We start from the raw sequence: 19,069 nt of genomic DNA on the forward strand, positions 1-19,069 counted from the left end.
GAATTTTCCCTATCTGATCACTACAGTATCAACAGGTTATTTGATATACTTTCCAGATGAGGAGACAGATATGGAGAAAGTAAAACTCACTTTCTCACCCACAATTAATACAGACCACGCTGACTCTGGGAACCTCCCACTTAGTGCAGGGATCCTTGCACACTAACAAGCATCCTCCTGTCACATTTTGCTCTCTGGCTCAAAGACTGGTGGAGGCTGCCTCCCGCTCCAAAGGCTGCATTCCCTCAGGGAGGAAGCAGACACGTGGAGCACTATTACCTCCACACTGTGCATTTCTGCTCTCTGTTACCACCTTCCACTCCTGGTTCTCTCATGGCCCCACTTGCTATGGGGAATCCAGGAGGGCTGCTGCACACGGCGTGAGGCCAGGCGGGGAGTCTCTTGTGAGCCCAGGGCCTTGGCGCAGCTCCGGGCATCAGGGCCGGTGGCCGCCTTACCTGGGCTGAGCTTTCGGGCAAGGCACTTGGCCAGCCTGCGCCCCTCAGCCAGTTGCTCTTGGAAGCCCTGCCCTTGGGAATGCTCAGGGTCATCATGGGTGAGGAGGTCCTCGAGGAGGTTATTGAGCAGTTGGGAAACGTCTTTCCCTTTCCGTAACTTCTGATACAAACGGGTCAGCTCTTTAGCCTGGTCTTTAATGAGGGTATGACATAGCCTAAGGCAGGGCAGAGAGAAAATTTTAAAATGCAAAGAGTTGAACAACAGACAATAAGATCTTTCGTGATGATTTCTGGCAGAATTTCCCCAAAGGAGCCGTGAACCCTGCACATCCCTTACACCTTTTCCTTCTGTAAACAGAGCCAGGGGTTCTCCTAAGCACACGCCAGAGAGATGTCCCTTCAGCTGCTAACTTCGGGGACACCCGTTTCCCTGGAAAACTACACACAGCGCGGCGTGCAGTGAAAGGACACAGCGCCAGACGCAGAAGCATGTCCAGTAGAGCTGGTGTGAACTGGTGAGCTCAGGAGAATGGCAGGCTCAAGCTGTGGTCAGCCAGGTCATGACTCTGTGAAAGGTAAGTGAGGTGGTGATCTCGCAACACTGTGAATGTGCTAAAAGCCACGAATTGTTCCCTTGAACTTGGGGACTTTGATATTTTTTTCCAGAGAGAGAGCGAGACTTTGAGTCATTGGAGTCCATCATTTACCAATCACTGTTGTCTTAGTTGTTTTAGAAATATTTGGGTCACGTGCCTGCCATGACGTTTCTGCCCTTTCCTGGCCCAGACTTGTTGCTGCCCCAAGTCAAAGATGCCCACAGCGTCCCTGCAGCCTCCCACATGGAGCCTTCCTTACCTGAGCTTCTCAGCCACCGTGTCTGCCTGCTTCCCCTTCTCAAACTGCACCTTCTCTCCCAGCACGGATTCGATGAGGTCGGTGGACTCTTCACACTCTGAGAAACAGAGACGCCTGCCTCAGGGGAAAGCTGGACATGCTGCTGTGCTCGCTGCCTTCAAGGGACGAGGCAGGGTCCATCCTAGGACAACTGGAACCCCGGCCACCTGGCTCTGCGCTGGGAGCTCCACATCACATTCTTCAGCCTCCCAACTACAGGGCAGTCGATTACTCCCTGTTTCAGAGCCCAGGAAAGAACAGCCCCAAGGCACAGAGAGGAACTGGACATGGTGATGAACTGGTATTTGGTAGAGTCAGAATTTGGGTTCCCCTGATCATGGTCACTCTAGCAAGCCTTGGAGACTCCTAAGTGAAACACTAAGCAGGGACATGACATAAGGCCCCCAGGGCTACTGGACTGATGGGTCCCCTGAGCTGGGATTTCTATACTGAGCAAGTATCTCAAAGGTAAAAATTCATCCGGTTACACTTGTGGAAACCACAATGCATAAAACCAGAAGCACCGGAGAGGAATATGGCCCAATCCTAATACAGTTTGTGTTATGAGAAGCAGTAAAATGATGAACAGAGTTACACAGTTCCAGGTTCTGCTCTTAGAGCGTTACAAGAAATTACTCAGTATTCATTCTGACTCAGAGAAGTAGGTCCCACAACACTAACAGGTTAACAAGGAGGAAACTGAGGCACAGGACGTTGGGCACCATGGATTTAGCCCAGGCTGACTGACCTACAACCCATGCTTTTCTCCCCTGTGCTGTGTTACCGCCACCCCACGCCCTCAGGTGATATCTGTTTGCATCATCTTCACAACTGGTTTCCCACACTTATGTGATGATTTTCAGGAAAGTTGTAAACAAAACTGCTTGTCCTTCCCTGAAAGTTCATCATCTCTTCCCTTTCGTAAAAAGCATGCCTCAGTTTTTTTTTTCTCTGCGTCATTCGTTTTTAATTACACCTCCCCTTGTTCTATTGAAAGCAAATTGTGAGAAAATGACAAAAATGCGGGCTGAGAGTTGTCAGGATTCCTTCCTATCGCTCGGCTGTGCACGTGCCCCGTTCTCATGACTCCTTCTGCCAGCGCAGGCCCCTCCTAATGAACAGGCAGCTGAGCTCCCCATTTCAGGCTGACTGTGGGGGAAGGCCTGCCCCACACCCTGGCTTGGCTGGTTCCCGGGGCTGTGGTCTCCCCCACTCACCCTCCTTCTCACTAGGCCACATGTCTCCTGGCCCAGGCCTGGACCTGCTGGCCATCCTGCACGTCTGAAGGTCCCCAGCTCAGGGAGAGACCGTGATGTTCCCTGAAACACCCTCACCCTTGCCAGTGGGTATCAAATGGCCTCCGTGGACTCAGGAAGCAGAGGCTCTGCACCGGTTCCCTCTCACAAGGGAAGTCACTGTGTGGATGGCGTCACTCACAGATACCACAGTTTTAGGGGGAAAGGAGACCTTCTTTCCACTTTCCACTTACTACTTCCATCTCCTTGAAAGCAGGTAGTGTCACCTGCTACCCTCCCTCTCGCCCCCGGGTGTGCCATCAGGATGTTTCCCCAGTGTAACTAACTTGGTGCTTTACCAATGGGACCTCAGAGAAGCGGGACCTGAGAGAGTTCCTTAGTCCCTGACACTTAGGCCTGCAGGCATGCAGGATCTGATACAGCACAGAGACCATCCTGAGAGGACCAGGCGTTTCTGTGTCCGCACCAGGAAGCAGGAACTGGGATGTTAACTCTAACCCCACCTGACATGTCACTGTTAACCTCTTTGTCTTCAGTTTTCCCATCCTCAGCAAACTGAGGATAAAATACCCACTTCTACATTTCCCGGATTGTGGTCAGAATGAAATTTATGTGACATTGGAAGAGAGAAGACAGCATCTGGAGAGGTTTTTAGTTTCTCAGAAGGAATACAGACAGACATGTCTTTGGTGGCCATGATCTTGTAGGACTTACTGTATTTCTGCAGCTGCTTGGCCAGGGAGTAGGCAGTACATTCGGATATAAGGAATTTCTCCTTGAGGTCTCGGAAGTCCTGCTTGCTTTTTTCCAGCTGGGATTGAAGCTCCTGGTTGATTTCCAGGAGGCTGATTTCTGCCCCTGGATCAGACAGAGGGCCAAGAGGTGCTGCCATGGTGACGTGTGGCCGAGGAGGTAGAGCTGGGGACTGAGGAGAAGAAACCCAAACACAGGATGGTTAAAAACCAGTGAAATCAAGTAGGTTTCATCAGGACTGAGGGGTGAGGATACAGGAAGTCTTTACTTACTGTTGGGAACAATTTGAACAACACCCCACAGCACCTGAGATTCAGGAACCACAAAACCAAGGTTCAAGATGCCACAGCTGAGAGCTGAAGGCACTGCCCCTAGCTCACACTCCAAACGGAATGACAGAGGGAGCACTCAGAATGCCAGGTAACGGTCTGCACTTGAAATAACAGAGTTGGAACGTCCGAGATGACATGGAACCTGGGGAGCTGCTGCCTTCCAGTTGCCAAGGCCGTGCTGATACACAAGACTGCCCGGTCCCCCCGAAGGTCCCCACTGATGGGAACCACCCCTCACTGGCCACTCTCAGTTGCTGTCTACCCTTGTGCTGATACCACAGTTCCCATCTCTTTCTAAAAAATTATCTCAGCATAGTTCTGATTGTTCATTCTTGTGTGTGTATAAATCACCAAGGCAGAAATAGTTTCCCAAGTAGTTTACTGTTTTGTTCATCTTCATTTATTTGAGAGAGAGAATGGGGGGTGGGTAGAGGGAGAGAGTGGGACAAGGCGCTCAATCTGACCATCCGTGAGATCATGACCCTAGCCTAAACCAAGAGTCAGATGCTCAACCAACTGAACTGCTCAGGCACCCCTCCCAACGGGTTTTCTTAGGGCTGTCATGAACTCATCCCACTTGCCTTTAAGGGCAAACAGATCTTAAGGCTTTTATAATAAGGGATAGATTCCAATGTCTTAGACTGTCATGATGTTCTTCCCTGTGTCTTTTAGTGTTTTATTTTTTCCTCTGTGCGTTAAAAACACAAGAGAAGCATGCTAGCACTTTCGTTATCTTTGTTTCCTTTGTATTTGACAAGCTTTTAAATTTATTTGGATCTTCCTCCATTTACAATATGTAGTAAAGGAAACTTTCTTTACAGCAAAACACACACACACACACACACACACACACACCCCAAAACACAGGGGAAAAACCAAAGTTAATTTATGCAATTGATTATGAAACTGTTTTCTATTCTAACTCTCTCAGTATTCTTCTTCCTGCATCTATGTGTTATGTAGTCTTCTTTTCCCCTTATGTTCACATATATTTTCAATTTTCTTAGCTATATACCTAGGAGTGGAATTGCTAGATCATATGTAACCCTATATTTAACTTTTTCAGAAACTACCAAACTCTTTTTCAAAGGAAAGCAACTACACCATTTGACATTCCCACCAGGAAGGTGTAAGAATTCCATTTCTCTACAATCTTCCCAACGCATACATTATCTTTTTTTTTTTTTTAAGTCATACTAGTGGGGGGAAGAGGGATCACACTGTGCTTTAGATTTGTATTTTCCTAATGACTAATGTTATTGAGCACCTTTTCAAGTATTTGTTGTTAGATTGGTCTTATCCTTTAGAGAGAGTCGACTCAAACTCTTCTTCCCATTTTTTTAATTGGCTGTCTTTTACTGCTTAGTTGTATCGTTTTTTTTTTAATTTATTCTAGATAGCAGACCTCCATCAGATATACAATTTGCAAATTTCTCCCATTCCATGCATTGTCTTTTCACTTCCTTGATAGTGTCCTCTGAAACAAAAAGCTTGTAATTTTGATGAAATCCAGCTTATCTATTTATTCTTGGAGTTGCTTGTCCATTAAAGAAACTGGCTTCTAGCCCCAAATCGTGAAGATTTCTAACTACATATTCCTTAAAACATGGCTTTTGAATGAGAACTTTCCTGGGTTGTAGTGGGGGTGGACATTATTTAATAATGGCTCTGTGTGTTGATTGATATTTCTCTCAATTGATATTCATGTGCCTGTTTTCTCTCCTATGGAGCATGCCATGACCTATACCAGAGATTTTGGAAATGATATCTATCAATATTCCAGCTTTGATTCAGGGGAGAGTCCTGCTTATAGAGTTGAGCTGGTCTGAACCTCACCCACAGTTTCACAAATTGCTCAGGGCTTTTAGAGGTAAGTAGTTGATTATCTTTCTGAGGAACACTTGTCCAGGAGTCCAGATCTTTCTAGGTCTAGAATGGACTTTCTCAGACCCCTCCAGACCAAGAAGACTGCAGGAGTTGGACCTAGTCAAGACTTTCATCTCCGGTCTTAATGGAAAGTAGACATGCTTCAGGGTATTGGGAAAGTTGTTCAATACAAATTCGTTCCTCTCCAATTTTCTATTATATATATGATTTCTCTCTAGAAAAGGTGAAATTTTAGAACAACTTGTCTATTCCTTGCCAATTGTCTGTCTGTGCTTTTAAAGATGTATAAAGGAGAATTCAAGGTCAATACATTCTTAGCAAAAAGTACAGTTCATGTAAACTTCCGGGTGATCGTAAAGAATCCAATGAACTATCTTATTATTAAGATGCTATCATTTTCCTGATGAGAAAAGAAAAAAAAAAAAAAACAAGAACTCAAGAAGATTACAAACCTCCCCAAGGCCACATATCTAGTGAAGAGAGGAGGGTGCATTAGAAACCATTTCTGGGGGCACCATCCAACTCTTGATCTCAGTTCAGGTCTTCATCTTAGGGTTGCGAATCGGAGCCCTGTGTCGGGGTCCACTAAAAAAAAAAAGAAAAGAAAAAGAAAGAAACCAATCTCGCAGATATCCTATTGGGTTTTCATATGCTTATTAATCATTTGGATATCTTCTTTTGGGATGGGCTTTTTAAAATATTTCTGCTCATTAATACACTAGGTTGTTTCTCATTTTCTTTGTGATTTATAAGAGTTCTTGACATATTTTGGATGAGTGTTTAGTCACATACATACATTGAAAATAATCATTTCTGGGCTGTAGATGGCCTTTGCATTTTAAAGAATGGATGCCAGGATCATGACGTGAGCTGAAAGCAGACGCTTAACCGACTAAGCCACCCAGGCGTCCCTTCATATACATTTTAAAATTGGTTTGTCATTTTCTTCACAAATATCTACAGCAATATTTACCAAAATAATGTTACTTTGTTATCCTAACAGAACTGAGTCTTGCAATCAATGAACATGCTACCTATTTCTCTGTTTACTAGTCTTCTTCAATTTCTCACAGCAGTAGTTTTTAGGGGTCTTGGGTCTGCTTCATTTTTATATATTCATAAGCATTTAATAATTTTGGATGCTAATCTCTATTGCGTTTTACTGAATTTCATTTTCTCACTACTAATTGTCCCTGCAGAGAGGTACAATAGATTGTGAAATCAACTTACTTAAGGTATAATTTGGGTACAATAGACTGCATGGCTTTAAAGCATACAGTTATTTTTTTAAAATAATTTTTTATTGTTATGTTAATCACCATACATTACATCATTAGTTTTTGATGTAGTGTTCCATGATTCACTGTTTGTGCATAACACCCAGTGCTCCATGCAGAATGTGTCCTCTTTAATACCCTTCACCAGGCTAACCCATCCCCCACCCTCTCCCCTCTAGAACCCTCAGTTTGTTTTTCAGAGTCCATCCTCTCTAATGGTTCGTCTCCCCCTCCAACTTACTCCCCTTCATTCTTCCCCTCCTGCTATCTTCTTTTTTTTTTCTTAACATATATTGCATTAATTTTTTCAGAAGTATAGATCCGTGATTCATCAGTCTTGTACAATTCACAGCGCTCACCATAGCACATACCCTCCCCAATGTCTATCACCCAGCCATCCAATGCCTCCCACCCCCCACCACTCCAGCAACCCTCAGTTTTTTTCCTGAGATTAAGAATTCCTCATATCAGTGAGGTCATATGAAACTTCTGTTACAGTCAAGATACAGGGCATTTCCACTACCTCACAACTTCCCTTGTGCCCCTTTGCGGTCCATCACTGCCTCCAGCCTCACACCCAGGGAACCAACGATACTAGAGATCATTGCAGTTTTAACAACTTCATATAACTGGAAATACATATATATATCCTCTTTTATATCTGCTTTCTATCATACAGTGCAGTGCAATGATTTTAAAATTTATCCATATTCCAGGGCACCTGCGTGGCTCTGTCAGTTAAGCGTCTGCCTTCAGCTCAGGTCTTAATCTCAGCGTCTTGGGATCAAGCCCCGTGTGGGGTTCTCTGCTCCCCACGGAGCCTGCTTCCCCCCCTCTGTCTGCCACCCCCCCACTTGTGCTCTCTCACTCTATCAAATAAAGAAATAAAATCTTGAAAAAAATAAATTCATCCATATTCCTACATGCACCAATACTTCATGACATTTTTATTGCTGGGTAGGATTTCAAGTGTTTCGTCTCTGTTTATACATTCATCTGTCACTGGACTTTTGTGTCACTTCCAGTTTGGGGCAGTCATAATTGGGGCATAATAATAAAGCTATTACACACATTCATATGCTGATAATTCTGTAGACATATTGTGTAAATACCTAGGAATGGAATGACTATCCATAGGATTTGTATTTGTTTAATCTTATAAGTAACTGGAAGTCAGCTTTTCAAAGTGGTTGTACTATTTTTCATTCCCACAGCTATATGAGACATCCAGGTGTTTTATGTGAGATTTCAGACTTTCTGACTTTAGCCATACCAACAGATATGCAATGATACCTCATTGCAGTACTGACTTTTTACCCTCATGACCAATGCATTGTGCATCTTTTCATGTGCTAATGAACCATTCCCATATCTTGTTTCCTGAAGTTTCTATTCAAATCTTTTGACCAATTATTGTATTGTGTTCATTATCTTATCAGACTATATGATATCTAATTCTAGAGAATGGTCCTTTGTAGGACATAAACATACTTCTATACTGTGGCTTCCCTTTATGTTCTCTTAAGGTTGTCTTTCTTCGAGAGTTACATATAGAAAGATAAAGATAGATCAATTCATTTTCATATCCAAAGAAATAATTCATTGCCTACTTTAAGCTTGCAAAAACATACGGTTGAACTTTTTGGAAAATATAAAATCATTTATTGAATGTCAGGGTATGAAATTTTTTGTTTTTGTAATTTAAACTGTTTCAACGGGCATATTGAGATATAATTTCCAAGCAAGAAAGTGTATATAATTAAAGTCTAAAGTTTAGTCCGTTTGAACATATATATGCATCACCCACACAGTGGATATATCTATCACCCCAGAAAGTTTCCTTGTGCTCCGGCCAAGTCCTCCCTCACATTCCCACCTCAGGAAACCACTGATTGGCTTTCAGTTACAATAGAATTATTTCCATTTCCTAAGGTGTTATATTTTGAAATCATATGCTATGGACATTATTTTGCTTTGATGTTTTTTTTGCTCAGAAAAATTATCTGAGCAAAAAATAAAATCTTTACCAATTTTGTTATGTATGTGAAGAGATTACTCTGCTAAACCAAGTAGTATTCCTTGGACTGGATATGCCACAACTTCTTTTGGTCATTTACCTGTGAATGGATTAGAATGGCAATTAAAAATAGAGTTTCTATCAATAGATTTTTATGAATATATCACTCTTTTTTTTCATTTGAATGGAATGGTGGTGGCCTATGCCAGGGGGTTTGGTAGAGAGGTTTAATATTTTGAAGCAGGTCGCCGCTGTTGGGGTGCTTGGGTTGCTGAGTCGGTGAAGTGTCTGACATTGATTTTGGCTCAGGTCATGATCTCCTTGGTGATGAGATGAAGCCCCAAATAGGGCTCCATGCTCAGTGGGGAATCCCCTTGAGATTCTCTCCCTCTGCCCCTCCCTCTGCCCCTCACCCCACTCACTTTCACTCCCTCTCACACAAAGAAATCAATCTTGAATAGAAAAAAAAAGATTTCCAAACTATTTCCTAGAGGAGTTGTAGAACTTAACATTCCTATCAGCAGTGTATGAGAATTTCAGCTCCTACACATCTTTGCCAATACTTGGAATGGAAATTCTTTTCATTTTTGCCATTTTAATTGGCAGATAGTGTTTTAAGTTTGCATTTTGCTAATGACTAATGGTGTAGATCTTGTCATGTTCTTACATGCCTTCCATATATGTTCTCGGCTGAACTGTCTACAAAGCTTTTACCCAAATTATTTTCTTATTTTCTTATTTGAAAGAGAGAGAGAGAGAGCAAGAGCGGGGGTGTGGGGTGGGGTGGGGAGGGCAGAGAGAGGAGAAACACACTCCCCTGTCAGTGGGGAGACTGACAGAGGGGGGCAGGGCTAGATCCCAGGTCCCTGAGATAAAGACCTGAGCCAAAGGCAGCTGCTTCACCAACTGAGCCACCCAGGTACTTTTCTTTTACCCATTTTTAAATTGGATTGTTTGCCTTCTTACTATTGTCTTTGGAGAGTTCTTTCAGTGTTCTATTAGGAGACCTTCATTAGATATGAAATTTATCAATATTTTCTCCCTATGTGTGACTTGACTTTTCATCCTCTCACCAATGTCTTGTGAAGAACAAAAGTTTTAAATTTTAACTAAGTCCAATGTATCCATTTGTTCTTTCATCAATCACAATTTTGGTGTCATATCTAAGAGATCATTGTCCCAGGGCTCCTGGGTGGCTCATTCTGTTGAGTGTCTGCCCTCGATTCAGTTCAGGATCCCAGAGTCCTGGGATCTAGCCCACCATCGGGCTCCTTGCTCAGCGGGGACCCTGCCTCTCCCTCTCCCTCTGCAGCTCCCTTGCTTGTGCTCTCTCTCTGTCAAATAAATAAATAAATCTATCCCTCAGTATTTCATGCTTCATGCTATTATAAATGATATCACTTTTCACATTTCAGTTAGGGATTGCGATCACATAAAGCACAGTTGAGTTTTATATATTGGTGTTATATCTTGATACAATCAAATGCATTTCAGATTCAAGCTAGATCTGGCAGTGACCATATCTTTGGAGATTTAGGTATTTGCCGGGTGAGAAGGACATTTCTCAGCAGCCGAAGAAAAAGGAATAACCCAACCCATATCAAGTCCTGTGGCTGGGCAGATTGTACAGGGTCTAATGGAACAATGCATGTGAAATGTTGTGTATGTTCAGTAATAAACTTTCCTTGAGAGTCACCATTCAGTTGGTAAGGCTGCCAGTTTAGCTTGTGTTTAGCTGCAATACCACAGTGGCAAAATTTAGAGGCCAATGTTCTCTCTTGTTATGTAATTTAGTCTTCAATCATCTATTCCCATCATGATGTACTGCCAGAAGATTTAGATCGCTGTGCAATGAAATATCCATCGAATACCATGAATTGTGCCCCAGTCTGATCCGTCTTATTTCTATGTGATCTATTATAAAGTGACACCGACAGCATTTAAACAACTAATAGTGGCAGACTGAGGGAGTTTGGTTGTCTGACTCAGTTGCCTTAGGAGACAATGGCTCCGACTCCAAATCGGAAGTAGGTGTCCACTCCCATCAGACTGTAAGCCTCGGGTCCTGATTCTGCAACAGAATCTGTAGTCCTTTGTGTCAGCTTCATACCCCCAACAGAGAGGAAATGATCTTTGGTTTAAGTAAAGATTGGTGTGTGTAGCATATTTATGTTAACTCTTTAGGCACTGAACTTAACATCCTGTCAGGTAAAGCTCGCACAGCTGTGTGACTCACAAGGTCACATTCCCAGTGGCTCAGGTGACATGTCTCAAAGAAACCAAAGCATCCACTCAGTATTAGGTGTCTCTCCTAAAGTTCACTCTTGAAGGGCAAAAATGTGGCTCACAAACAGCTTGAAATGTGTTTGATATATGTTTGTCTAATGGTTTTTTAAAGTCCAATTACCCAAATGACTTTCAGGACGGTTTGTTGTTTTTGTTTTTCCCAATGCTCTGCCTTTTTGACAGGACCCACGAGTCAATATACACATAGATTTATTCCAATTTGTTTATAATGAACCAATCATTGTGTACATGACATATAATTCTATACATTCCTTCTTTTACCTGTTTACTTTCAGATGTTGAGATGATGGGAGGTTACTTGCTTCTTCCACTGACATCCTGAATTACAATTCTGCTCTCTGTTTAAAAAAAAAAAAAAGGCTGCTTTACCTTGTTATTCATCAAAGTCATCATAGGAGGTGTTTAAATCTGCATTTGGGGGGGCATCATTCCTTTTGAAAGATTTTATTTATTTTGGAGATAGTAAGTGTGAGCTGGGAGAACAGAGAGGAGGGAAAGGTAGAAAGAAACTAAGTAGACCCTGTGCTGAGCATGGAGCCGAATATGGGTCTTGACCCCACTACCACGACATCATGACCCGAGCTAAAACCAAGAGTCAGACCCTTAAGTGCCCGAGCCACTCACGCACCCTTGGTGTTTCTAAGAATAGAAAAGTCATTTTTCGCTCAAGCAAATAGAGGGTAATCTGTGAAGAATGATTGCAGATCATGGACTAACTATTTAGTGTCCAATGAATCCAAAATTTTGCTAGACATGTTTTCCCAAGATTGTGTAAAGTTACTATGAGCCAGCTCACCGGCAACTTCCAAAGCCCCAAACCTTTTTCTCCAAGACCTAGGGCATACTGTCACAAACTCAACCCAGCCCCTTCTTGAACCACATTTCAAGTGATCAGTTTTCTTGCATGACCCAACAGGCAGAGCAACTTTCCAGCTTGTTATGGGCATTAAGGGTCTCCCGTTTCTGTTACCAATGGAAGTAAGTGGTTTGCTTCGTTATTTGGCATCTAGAGCCATGATTAGGGTGAAGTTTGTCTCCCCAGAAGTCATTAGGTGCTATTAAATGCAGTAACTTTCCTCCCACTACACTACACTTGACCCCACTCATGTATAATATTCCCTAAAACTTCACTTTCTGAGTAGATCGTTACTCTTTTTATTCAAGGCCCACCCAGGCAGCATTATTAAGATTATTATTAAAATCATGTGGCTTCAGATGCAAGGGTCCCCTACCCTGGCCCTTCCTGACCTTAGGGCACAACTATCTGCAGTAAGAATGGACAACTCCAACCCTTATCCAAACATCACTGATCCCTCTCAGTACACACTTTCTTGGAGGACACCTACAGTGTGGGTAGCTCCAAGTCGGAGCTAGGTGTCTGGGCTCATGGTCACATCCTCCTCCTCTTGGAACCGGTGCTTCCCAGCAGTATAAACCACCACAATCCATCTTCTGGGGCTCCTCGGCAGATGCACAGGTTCACCATGGACGAAGTTACTCTTCCAACCTCTTTGCCTAGCTCAGGCTGCTCCTTGCAGAGTTGGATGCTGCTGTATACATTCCTCAGTTTCCCTGGATTTTTCTGAAATCAACTTGTCCTTATTTTTACCTCCTTTGGCAACCACCTGCTCCACCATTGTCTTGTCCTTCCTAGGGTTATTCTCATCCTCCAAACCTGCTGATTTTCTATCTTCCATCTGCTCCCTCCGTTCTCCGTTTTCAGTGTGGGCTCAGCTCAGGATCCTGCAGGAGACACACAGGGAAGGGACCAAGTCAGGTCTCAGCTGCAGTCCCCAGGGCTGCTTAACAGGCACCTCAGACCCTCCTGCACTCACAGAAACTGAGCAGGAAGGCACTTTGGAGAATTTGAATAACAACCTCACCATACAGGAGAGGAAGCTGAGGCCCAGAGACGTGAAGAGATTTTCCCAAACACCTTCAACACCTAGTGGCAACGGTGCCCCCACACAGGCCTTGGCTGCAAGCTTCCCTGTGGAGGCTCCGGAACACACCCTCGAGAACCCCACATTTGAAATTCAGGGAACACTAAAATTAAAAGCTCAGCTTAAAAATAAAAAATTCATTTTCAGGAGACTTTGGATCAAATTTTGGTATCTCCACTGTTAAAAACAAGGCCTTTCTGGGGTGCCTGGGTGACTCAGTCATAAAGCCTCTGCCTTTGGTTCAGGTCAGGATCCGCAGGGTCCTGGGATCGAGTCCTGGATCGGGCTCCTGCTTGGCAGGAAGCCTGTTTCTCCCTCTCCCACTCCCCCTGCTTGTGTTTCCTCTCTCGCTGTGTCTCTCTTGGTCAAATAAATAAATAAAATCTTAAAAAAAAAAGGCCTTTCTGGGGACCAATCTTTTCTCCCAATTATATAATTCTGTTAGTTATATTAGCTTTTCCATCACTGGCTCAGGGATTAGGATCACAGAACACAAAAGTGTTAAATAATACTTACCATAGTCACAAATAAAAGGCACTTCAATGATTATCTATAAAATATCTGACTCCTGTGCTAAAGTTCTTTTTCCTGAGAGCTGGCACTGGGTCTGCCTGCTCACCCCATGTCCCCCGTGCCTCCGAGAGCCTGCCAGGTGAAACATTCAGTAAATACTTGTCAAGCAGATAGATAACAGTTACCAGCAATAACGAGATTTTACTGATCTCCAGTCCCAACCATCTTTCCATTCAAACCCAATCCCGGTTCTGGGCTGAAGCAGTAGAAGCACAGCCTTCAGAAAAGCAGTCCAAGATGCCAATAGCAGCTTCACCACATGTCCCATATGCTTTTGTGGATCATTTAATTATCTCTTTGAGCATATTTATCTCGTGTATGATAGAGAATGTAGAATATAACTTCGAGAAGGCAGCATGGACCACTGGAATGTTAGACGGGAAATGGGGTATCATGCAGCAGACAGGGGTCCCGTCCCTGGGCACCAGCTGCAGAGCTAAAGAACACCTCCATCAGAGTCACTGTGTGCCTCTTAGAATGCCCTGGGGATAAGGCCCCCAAATCTGCATTTCTGACAAAAGCTCCAAGGAGATTCTCATGTATGGAAAAAGCCCGTTTTAAACAAAGAGCCGAGGATGGAGACTCTGAAAGACCCAGTGCTCACACCCTTCACCCAAACTGGCTTTCAGTGGAGAATGGGGACATTTCTGGGAAGGGATCCTACTTGATCTGTGTCCTGCTTCCGTGATTTCGGTTTTTAGGCCCTCCGTTTGCCTGTAGGTTTCCTCCTCTGCTCTAATTGCTGGGGAATGTCAGCCCTCATGGGGGTCATTTCTTTATGAAGACCTCTGTCATTTATTCTCCTCCTGGACAAGGGACAGCGGAGATCAGGTCTGGGGTTCCACAGTTCTAGCATTCCTCCTAAGCCACCTGGCTGAGCTGAAAGCATCATGACAGATCGAAATGAGGTCAGAGAAGAGATTCCCAGAGGAGTGAGATGCTGAGGGCAGGCCCTCTTCGGAGAGAGAACCACTACAAGGTCACTATCAGACCTGTTCAGGTGGGGGACGACTTACTGACCCATTCCGTGAGCAGAGAACCCACCCTCGTCATTCCAAACTCCTGAGCCAAAGGACTGCAAGATAACACATGTTGGTTGCTTTAAACCACTGCTTTTCTAATTGTTAATATGCATCAATAGAGAACTAGTTCAGATGCTTATCTCTACTTCCCCGGGTTTTTAATGTTTAGAAACATGTATGCTAATCTCTACCAAGGAAAAAATTTTGAGACTGCACTGGGAGGGCGGGTAGGCGGGTGGGGGCGGAGCCACGTCCAGAAGTAGAATAGTGGAGGCAGTGGAAGCTCTGGCAGCTCAGGACTGAGAGCAAGTCAGAATTACCCTGATGCTTCAGAGGCTCTTCAGTTTCTCCTCTCTCATTCAGTCTGCAGTCTCAGTTCATTTGAGGAGCAACACTGGTGTTACCGCGGTGGCATTTAATAAAGAACTTGGTCCTGTACAGAAACTCATCATGGACAAGATTAGAGAATACAGAACTAAGCTACAGGCATCTGCAGGACCCATTGATACTGGCCCAGAGCACCAGCAAGACCTAGGGAGGGAGCTTCTGAAGCTTAAATACACATATGGTAAAACAGACATGAATACGTTCCCAGAATTCACATTTGAAAATCCTAAATTTGAAGTCATCGAGAAGCCCCAGTCCTGGAAAACCCATGTAAAATTTATTTGGAAATTTCACCTAGATTAGTTGTACAACTGGATCAGAATAAACAGTTCTCAACTGTCAAATGTTCTTTTGAATTCTGATTCCAAATAAATTATTTGGTGATGTTGGATGTAGAAAAAAAAAACACAAAAACCCAATAACCACAGTAAACCTCTGTTCCTCACCTTCACGTGATGTTTGTTAGCCCTTGTCACATGAAGGATGCCGTGAAGGGCATTTCCTATCTACAATAGGTTCTTTCTAACACCCTCTTCCTGAGACCATGAGGTGTGTTCTTTCTGGCCGCAAGGAAAAAAAACCCCAACTTACTTCATGGGAGGTGTGTTCCTATTGATTTAGCTTAAGGGAATTACCGTCAGCTAAGGTTATGCTAGGTCTCAGGGTTCAATTTTTCACTCATGTGTGGTGGCGGATTTCCCAAAAATGACGTACTTTTTCAAGGTAAGATTGCCCCCTGTACTTCATCTTTTCTTATCCCTGCTGTCTTCCTAACTATGGGAAATTGTATAAAACAAAATAGTGATATAAAACAATATACACAACATACACAAAACAATAGTGTATAAAACAAAAACAAGATAGACAGGGTTTGGGATTTAAGAAGAGCTGTTGGGGCACCTGGGTGCCTTAGTCGGTTAAGCATCTTCCTTCAGCTCAGGTCATGATCCCAGAGTCCTGGGATCCAGCCCCACATTGGGTTCCCTGCTCGGTAGGAAGCCTGCTTCTTCCCCACCCTCTGCTGCTCCCCCTGCTTGTGTTCTCTCTCTGTGTCTCTGTCAAATAAGTAAGTAAAATCTTAAAAAAGATAATGAGAGCTGTTATAATCCTGAACTTCTGGGGAATTGATGACAAGGACCCCAGGGTAGCAGGGAAAAATGGCTTTGGGCTTTTGGAGTTGCAAATGGGCATGTGTCAAAGAACAATACATGGTTTTGGGAGATACCTTAGCAACAATTTTGGCCATAATGGCCACAAAATCCATCATCCACCAGTCACTCTGTACACAGGTTATCCAGGTTTAATTTTGGCGAATGGCAACTATTTCAAGAAAGACCAGATAATTGCATAAGAGCACATCCAACAAATATGGGGATGATGTAAAAGGTTGCATTGCCAAATCAGGCGCCACTAATCATAAGTCTTACCCAGGATCAAGTTTTACTCACATTTTCAAAGGGAAATTGTGAGGTACCAGCAAAGCAACTGAGACCACTAACACTAACTGCAAGAACCGAATTCCCACATGAGGACATGCTCTGACCCAGGCAAAACATACATGGTCTCTAAATGTTGTGTGAGGTTACCACACAAAGTGGAACTCTTTGGGTTGATTTCCCATGGCTATGCTTACATAGCTGATGTGACTTTTTCTAGCGAATAAGGCCATATTAATCCACAGATTCTTAGTTTGTTTCCCTAAATAGTTCTATACACACCAAATCACCCTCCTGAAAGCATGCCAGGGACGGGCCTTCCCAACATTCACCACCATTTGGGTGTTCACCAACAGATTCCTCACGAGATGTTTACAAGGAAAATTGACCAGGACACTTTCTTCCCTCCCTCCTTCCCCCTTTCTTTTTTGTCTGTCTTTCTTTTTCTTTCTTTCTCTCTCTTTCTTTACGTTCTTTCTTTTCTTTCTTTCTTTCTTTCTTTCCTTCCTTCCTTCCTTCTTTCTTTTCTTTCTTTCTTTTTCTTTCTTTCTTTCCTTCCTTCCTTCCTTCCTTCCTTCCTTTCCTTCCTTCCTTCCTTCTTTCTTTTCTTTCTTTCTTCTTCCTTCCTTTCTTTCTTTTCCTTCTTTCCTTCTTTTTTTTTCCTTCCTTTCTTCTTTCTTTCTTTCTTATTTCCAGGCCAGATCCACTGAAGGGAAATGACCAAATGAAAGAACACAGTTTCCCTTCTTTTCCACACATTGTTTAGGTGGAGCTTGTAAATCAGCAAGAATCCAATAATTTCCCTAGGAAAATATATGCAGGGAAGGACAAGTTCCTCCATTACCCTTCAAGGTCTTCCAGCTTAACTAAGAATTAAGTTTACCTGAGATATTGAATATGCATGAAGAACTGATATTGAAATTCAGAACTTTAAAGAAATAGAAAGTATTAAGGCAGACATTTTTTATACATTTTAGACAAGGAGACAATACATTTCCGAGGGACGTTTGGGAGCTCTAATTTGGAGTGAGTCCTATGCAGAATTCAGACCCTCTGCTTTAAAGGCCTTGGTGAGAAGGATGTCTTTTTACTTCTTAGTACAGGGGGTGCCTTTTTCATAGGGGAGATGGGTTTCCTGCTTTCAGGGAGACAGAGGAGGGTTTGAGGTCCTTGCACCAGTTGCTATTCAAATAGCTACAATTCAAAATAATCAATATGCCATTGTGGTACATATTGGGCAATCTGACCTTGGCCCCTATGGGTACCATGGTTTCTCTTAGCCTTGCTCATTACTCAGTACCTCTTTCAGAGAGAAAACTAAACATATTATTCTTAGAAATACCAAGGGGCATCCAGGTGGCTACGTCGGATAAGCATCTGACTCTTGATTTTGGCTCAGGTCATGATCTCAGGGTCGTGGGAACCCCACGTTTGGGCTCTATGCTCAATGCAGAATCTCCTTGGGATTCTTTCTCCCTCTCCCTCTGCCCGTAATCCCTGCTCTAAATAAATAAATAAATAAATAAATAAATAAATAAATAAAATCTTTAAAAAAAAATAAAAAATAAATACCATGATCTTACCTGAAACTAATGTAACGCTGTATGTTAAGTATTCCAGAAATTTTTTAAAATTATTTTAAGGGTCACCTGGGTGGCTCAATTGGTTAAGTGTCAGTCTTTGGCTCAGGTCAGGATCCCAGGGTCCTGGGATAAGCCCCATGTCCAGCTCCCTGCTCAGGGGTGAGTCGGCTTCTCTCTCTCTCTCCCCCTCCCTCCACCACTCTGCTCTCCCAATCGCTCTCTCTCAAAGAAGTAAATAAAATAGTTTTTAAAAAGCAATATAATGGTCCTCTCTGGAATCAATGCACTGATAATTATGCTTTCTTTTTGCTGACTCCCAGTCCCCCCATTTCTCTTTATTACCTGTCTGACCTACGTCCTTCCCCCAGTGATAGAGCCCTCTCAGGTGCACTGCTTAACCTGGAGGTGGGGCCAAAGAGAAGTGCACACATGGCTAGAATGGGCTGCCTTCAGAGTCAGTCATAACGAAACTACAGGCAGTTAGAAACGAGCCTAAAGTACCATTAGGAATAAGCACTGTGATATTTAGTGGTATGGATTTTAGGTTTGCTATTGATATCAACTTCCTTGTACAAATATGGTTAGAATCAAACATGACAGCAGGGCATCAGACAAAATGAAAGAAAACTGTGTCAAGTGTGAAGGTACTAAGTTACCAAAGTTACTCTCAGTTGTAAATTGCTTTGTCCCTCAGCCCCTCATTTCCACCTGCAGAACCTAGAAGACGTTCAACAGAGTCTCCACTTGCCATCAGATTCAATCTGGGGACACAATAATTTAAACTGTTAACCCAAACTTTCCATTTTTTCCTAATGTGTGTTGAATACCAGGTATTTCGATTGCCCATTCTCATTTTCAGTGAGGCCGCAGTGAGGACAGAGACTAATGTGGTGCATCCAGGTACTATTCTGTGTTTTGGTCTACTCTGTACTCCGTGTATCAAC

General features: G+C 43.2%; 1 pseudogene; it reads right to left on the bottom strand.

The window, feature by feature from the left end:
- Nucleotides 1-306: 306 nt before the first annotated feature.
- LOC148161909 (putative NBPF family member NBPF5 pseudogene) lies at nucleotides 307-3,500 on the bottom strand (annotated as a pseudogene).
- Between the last annotated feature and the right edge of the window lie 15,569 nt (nucleotides 3,501-19,069).

This window comes from Eumetopias jubatus, unplaced genomic scaffold (genome assembly GCF_037043125.1).
Source record: "Eumetopias jubatus isolate StellerSeaLion01/CBP00866 unplaced genomic scaffold, mEumJub1_p1.0 scaffold_39, whole genome shotgun sequence".
NCBI classification, from domain to species: Eukaryota; Metazoa; Chordata; class Mammalia; order Carnivora; family Otariidae; genus Eumetopias; species Eumetopias jubatus.